General features: G+C 47.3%; 1 pseudogene; it reads left to right on the plus strand.

The window, feature by feature from the left end:
* Positions 1 to 6,573, plus strand: part of LOC128437444 (potassium voltage-gated channel subfamily H member 1-like) — a 19,477-nt pseudogene that overhangs the window by 9,232 nt on the left and 3,672 nt on the right.

A 6,573-nucleotide genomic window follows, 5' to 3' on the forward strand; every position in this document is an offset into this window, starting at 1 on the left:
GTCAAACAATAATCACATGAAAAAAGAAAATGTGTAAATCTCCAAGAATCAATTAATGAATTAAAATAAATGAGTCAAAGCATCCCAGAGGTTAGAAAGAGTGAAGGAGAGACCATTAAATATTTGATCTGTGATTTAAAAGTATATAGTAAAATATAAAATATAATATAATATAATATAATATAATATAATATAATATGCAGTTCCTCTACACATGTCATTCATTCAATCAAACCAACATGAGGTCTGATATTAATTTATGTTTGACATTAACTTCTCTATCTCGGAACAAATGAAATGATAAAACATCAGACTCGGTGTGTGAGGTTTCTGTGGAGGACGGATTTTAAACTATGCACTTGAACAATACGGAACAATTTGACGTTTGATCTTGACAGTGACGTCTCACCTTGGGACTCATGTCTCATGTCTCATGTCTCATGTCTCATGTCTCATCACAAACCTGGAGGAGACAACTCACAGACGAGCAGCTTGAGTCGGCTGAATAATAAGACTTCTTCTAATAACTTTATTTGTATAGCACTTATCTAAACGAGGTTTACAAAGAGCTTCGTGTGTGTGTGTGTGTGTGTGTGTGTGTGTGTGTGTGTGTGTTATATACTTCTTTATAAAGAGTCGTCTGCTCAGATCCAGACTGACGGAGGGACTGGTCTCCCTGAGCAGTGATGAGTCGTGACACGCTGAGTTCCACTGATATGAAATATGAACAGCTCTGTCAGATGAGCTTGTGTCCTCCTGCTGCATCGTCTCTCACGCAGCTGCTCAGCAGGACGTGTGCGTCCGGCCTGAAGGCTGCAGGCCACGGCTCCGTCACATCTCATACCGCAGACAACATGTGAAGCATGACTCCAGCAGCTGCTGCAGCTGTGAGACCACAACTGTTCACTGTGACAGACCAACACAGGAAGATCAAGATCCTCGTGAATCTGCATCGACTTCTACACAAACACAAACTCAACACATTTTCTGTTATGACGTAGCCTCCTGCTGATTCGCCCAGGCTCCCGTCACATGACCTCCTTCAGGAAGAGAACAACCAGCACCAGCAGCAGCTCCCAGATCAGAACAACATGGAGAATCAATTACTAGTGTTACCACAGACAGGCGTAACAGTAGCAGCAGTGATGGGTTTTGAACCTTAAAGATAAAAGAGTGGGATTTAAAAAAAAGACACAAACCAAGGAACCAAGAATCCTGAACTGATCCAGTTGAAGAATCAGATCTGATTCACTGGAACAGAAACTCATCTAAAATGTTTTTATTTGAGGATCTAACTGAAAACTAAAGCTTTCAATCCACGCAAAGTAGGAAAGTAAAGTATTTTCTCATTGTAGCTGTGAAAGTTCGAGTCGGTGCTTGTAGCTGCGGGTCGGCCGGTGAGCAGCTGGACGGACGCTCTGTGGAGGTTCTCCAGAGCAGACGTCAGCTGCTAAAAGCTTTTCTTCACTGAGCAGAGGGACAAAGAGCCTTAATGTTGACGATCTGTCTCCCTCGTCGGAAGCTGCCGTGGTCTGGTGTCACTCTGGTGTCACTCTGGTGTCACTCTGGTGTCCCTCTGGTGTCACTCTGGTGTCCCTCTGGTGTCCCTCTGGTGTCCCTCTGGTGTCACTCTGGTGTCCCTCTGGTGTCACTCTGGTGTCCCTCTGGTGTCACTCTGGTGTCACTCTGGTGTCACTCCAGGTTCCACCATCCGCTCGCCTGCATCACCTTCTCCCTCCGACATCCACCACATCACAGACACCTCCTGATCTTCTGTTCACTGTTGATCTTCAGCTTCCGGCTTTTATAACCATGAACTGAAAAGTAAAGATGGACGACATGTTAGCAGCGAAGTGTCATCACAACCAATAAGTAGCTGTTTAATAAATGTTAGTTCAAGTGTTTCTGAGACGTCGTGATTGACAGTTCACGTCCGTCACGTGACAGAAGCCTCATCCACTCGCTCACTCAGTGACATGTTCCAGACATGTTATAGGAAAAGTTCCAGAAAATGTCCAGAGCAACTGACTCAGATATTTGTGTTGTCACATACACAACGTCCAGAACATGTCAGGAACACGTCAGGAACACGTCAGGAACACGTCAGGGACACGTCAGGGACACGTCAGGAACACATCAGGGACACGTCAGGAACACGTCAGGAACACGTCAGGTACACGTCAGGGGACACGTCAGGAACACGTCAGGGACACGTCAGGAACACGTCAGGAACACGTCAGGAACAAGTCAGGGACACGTCAGGGACACATCAGGAACACGTCAGGAACACGTCAGGGACACGTCAGGAACACGTCAGGAACACGTCAGGGACACGTCAGGAACACGTCAGGAACACGTCAGGGACACGTCAGGAACACGTCAGGGACACGTCAGGAACACGTCAGGAACACGTCAGGAACAAGTCAGGGACACGTCCAGAACACGTCAGGGACACGTCAGGAACAAATCAGGGACACGTCAGGAACACGTAGGGAACACGTCAGGGGACACGTCAGGGACACGTCAGGAACACGTCAGGAACACGTCAGGGACACGTCCAGAACACGTCAGGGACACGTCAGGAACAAATCAGGGACACGTCATGGAACACATAGGGAACACGTCAGGGACACGTAGGGAACACGTCAGGGACACGTCAGGAACACGTCAGGGACACGTCAGGAACACGTCAGGAACACGTCAGGGACAAGTCAGGAACATGTCAGGGGCACGTCAGGAACACGTCATGGGACACGTCAGGAAACACGTCAGGGACACGTCAGGAACACGTCAGGGACATGTCAGGAAGCAGTTTAGATCAGCTGAGTGTTGTCTTCTCGCTCCTCCTCCTCGTCTCAGCTTCCTGTCCCTCAGCGTCTATGAGCAGATGGTTGGCTGATGGAGAGTCATGTCTTTGACGCTGAGCAGCGTCCAGGTCGGGATCTGAGAGGAACAGAACATAATTTGTCCCTCAGACTGGACCAGGAGATTTATTGTGTGACCTGACGTCCCACAGAGAATAAACCACCGACATAAACATTATCCGTACTTTACTTTATATAGTATAAAGTTGAACTATGTAAATTAGTTTGCATCGCTCCAGAGCAAAGATCACAGCGATCAGCATCAAGCTAACATAAATAATAAATGACCTCCATGGATTTCTCTGGTTACACCTGATACAGGATCAATCCCCTGATCAGCTCCTGACTCTCTGAAATCCAAGCAGCTGAAGTGACAGAGACACTTTAATGACTGAAGTGGTCTCAGTGCGTCTGTCCACTCTCTACCTCTGTGTCCTGACAAGAAGTCGGACGAGACAGAACTCGTATCAGCAGGTTTCTAAACTCAACCTGTTCCACCGGACATGGAAACGAGCTGCTGTGAGACAACGTGTCCTCTGCTGCCATCGTCCCGTCGTTCCCTGACATGTTGAGTGCAGCGTCCTTAAAAAGTCCCGCCCTGCACCATCAGAAGTCTAATATTCATAAATTAGACATGAATAAAGTCCACTTGTACAGGAGCCTCAGAGGGGACAAACTGTAGCTGGGTTAGAATTAAACCAGGATCTATTTGATCAGAGAATACGTCGACATTTTTTTTTATAATAATCTTTTCATGAAAATAATATGAGAGAATATATTTAACCGTTTATATAACTAATAATCTATACAAACGTTTCAGATACTCTAGAGGGCAAATTGAAAATGGGAAAATAAAATAAAAGTAATTAGTCCAATAGAATAAAAATAACAACGTTGACTTCCTGCCCTCTCAGCGGTGAAGCTCTGGACCTGGTTATGGTTCTGGACCCGTCCTCTTGACTCGGGGTCCACCGGCTGCGCTGACACTGGACTTTGACCTTTCTGAAGGTCACCAGAGTTCTGTCAGAGCCAAGGCTCCTCCCTCCTGGCCAGACTCAGCACCCTGGGTCTGCTGACGGGCCGGGGGGGCTCAGTCCGGGCCGAGCTGTCCATCTGCCCACGATCACAGGCGCAGGAGAGGTTGTAATTAAAAATGTTTTTTTCTCTGACTCACACGTTTTTGAATCAGTGAAGATTTGAAAATCCTCTCGTGCTGCGTTCATGTGAAACCGGATCTCGTGCATCTGGATGTTTTGATCATGTCGTGTCTAAACTCGTCCTCCCTCTCTGCAGCGCTGCTCTACGCCACCATCTTCGGTAACGTCACCACCATCTTCCAGCAGATGTACGCCAACACAAACCGCTACCATGAGATGCTCAACAGCGGTGAGAGACTTCCTCAAACTCTACCAGGTCCCCACAGGGCTGAGCGAGCGGGTGATGGACTACATCGTGTCCACCTGGTCCATGTCCAGAGGCATTGACAACCGATAAGGTAACGCCTCATGACAGGGGCACAGAGGATTCAGACGTGTGATGCTCTACATTCATTCTCTGCGTTCTCTTTTGAATCCTGGTCTGACTCCAGTTTGACTCGACTGTGTCCACAGGTCCTGCAGATCTGTCCCAAGGACATGCGAGCGGGACATCTGCGTCCACCTCAACAGGAAGGTGTTTAAGGAACACCCCGGGGGTTCCGGGCTGGCGAGCGACGGCTGCCTGCGAGCCCTCGCCATGGAGTTCCAGACCGTCCACAGCGCGCCGGGCGACCTCATCTTCCACGCCGGAGGAGAGAGCGTGGACAGCCTCTGCTTCGTGGTGTCGGGGGTCACTGGAGGTCATCCAGGACGATGAGGTGGTGGCCATTTTGGGTGAGTAGCAGTTTGAGTGAGACCTTAAGACAGTAAATAAAGATGGCCGACATGACACCTCATAAAAGTAAAAGCCAAAACATCTGGCTCGCCCCTGGTGGCCGGCTGCAAGTATAGGTCACCAGCCCCTCCTCCTCCAGGTTAACATGAGATGAACCAAACAAAGTTTACGTTAGAAAAACGTTTCTCAAAGAAGGTTTCTCTTTGACGTTCCAGCTGGTTCAATATTTTTATATTTTAAAGACAAATATAATCATAGAATCTTTGTCAATTTAACAATAATCTAAATACATTTGTTTTCATAATAGGTCACATCTGCTAACATGGAGGAGGCGGGGCTTATTATTTCCACTGCAGCCGGCAACCTGAGGGGATCAAGATATTTTGGCTTCGTCGTCCATTTTGATTTACAGTCTGTTATTTGCATTAAATTATATTTTAAACACTAAAAGTAACTGTAAAATAAGAGTAATTATTTTCTGTAACTTTTCAGGACACGTACTACATGTGTATATATAATATCTTTAATCGTTTAATGTATTTTAAACACATTTCAAGCTCGAATAAAATGCAGTCAGTCAGAACATTAGGCGTCACAATTCAGTTTGTTGCTGTCACTTGTGCAGTACGACTCCTGGCAGACAGGGCGGCGCTGCAGTGACGTGTTAGTTCTCTTCCTGCAGGTTAATTTAAATGCAGACATTAAATTCTCTTTAGGTTTGAGCTTCGGCCCGGACATAAATATACGACCTGTCCAGAGTTAAGCCTCTCGCCCCAGTGCCTGCTGGGGATTGAGTCCAGCGCCTCCTGGAGATAATGGAGGAACTGTCACTCAGTTCTTCATCTTTGTCTTCGTCTCCGAGTCAAACGGGTTCTGTCCCCTTCCTGCGTTCCACTTCCACGTTTCACCAGAATCCACTTCGGTTCCTCTATGGATAAATATTTAGATTTTCACTTCACCCCCGAGGTTTCACCCTGGAGACTATTTAAAGTCACTTCCTCTTTTCACAATAAGACAGATGCACGTCCCTCACTCTGATAAATGTCTGTTTTCACTGCAGCACTTTCCTCCTTCACTAAAGACAGCGTTCATCATTGTCTTCCTGTCGTCCATCTTCCTTCACCGAGGGGACAGCGTTTATTTAACAGGATGTGTTCACTGATGAAAATGGTGGCGCTTGTCCAGAGTCAGGCCCGACAGGTTCAACAGTAATGCACTGAAGACTTGACTGAGGCCTGTCTGTCCCTCTGCAGGTAAAGGGGACGTGTTCGGGGACGTCCTTCTGGAAGGAGATGACCTTGGCTCAGTCCTGTGCCAACGTGCGAGCGTTGACCTACTGCGACCTTCACATCATCAAACGAGACGCGCTGCAGAAGGTCCTCGCGTTCTACGCTAACTTCGCAAACCACTTCGCCCGGAACCTGGTTCTCACGTACAACCTGAGGAAGAGGGTGAGTCAGCGCTCCGCTGTCCTGACCCGGGTCACGTGCACAACTCGGTGGGATCCAGTTCCTCAGTCAAATTCAGAAGAACGATTAATGTTGAGTAAATATAAATGATAAAAACAGGTAAATGAAAATTAGTTTTAAAATCAAGTGAAATGAGAGCGAAGGAACAAAACAACATGGACACAACTATGTGTGTGTGTGTGTGTGTGTGTGTGTGTGTGTGTGTGTGTGTGTGTGTGTGTGTGTGTGTGTGTGTGTGTGTGTGTTTGTGTGTGTGTGTCTGTCATCGTCCACCTCCGCACTGTTTGCTGTACCGACCCACACCTGCTGGGGACGGGCTGAGGACAAACAGCTGCGTCCACCTCGACAACAGAAACGTTCAAACAGGA

Source organism: Pleuronectes platessa, chromosome 3 (assembly GCF_947347685.1).
Source record: "Pleuronectes platessa chromosome 3, fPlePla1.1, whole genome shotgun sequence".
Lineage (NCBI taxonomy): Eukaryota > Metazoa > Chordata > Actinopteri > Pleuronectiformes > Pleuronectidae > Pleuronectes > Pleuronectes platessa.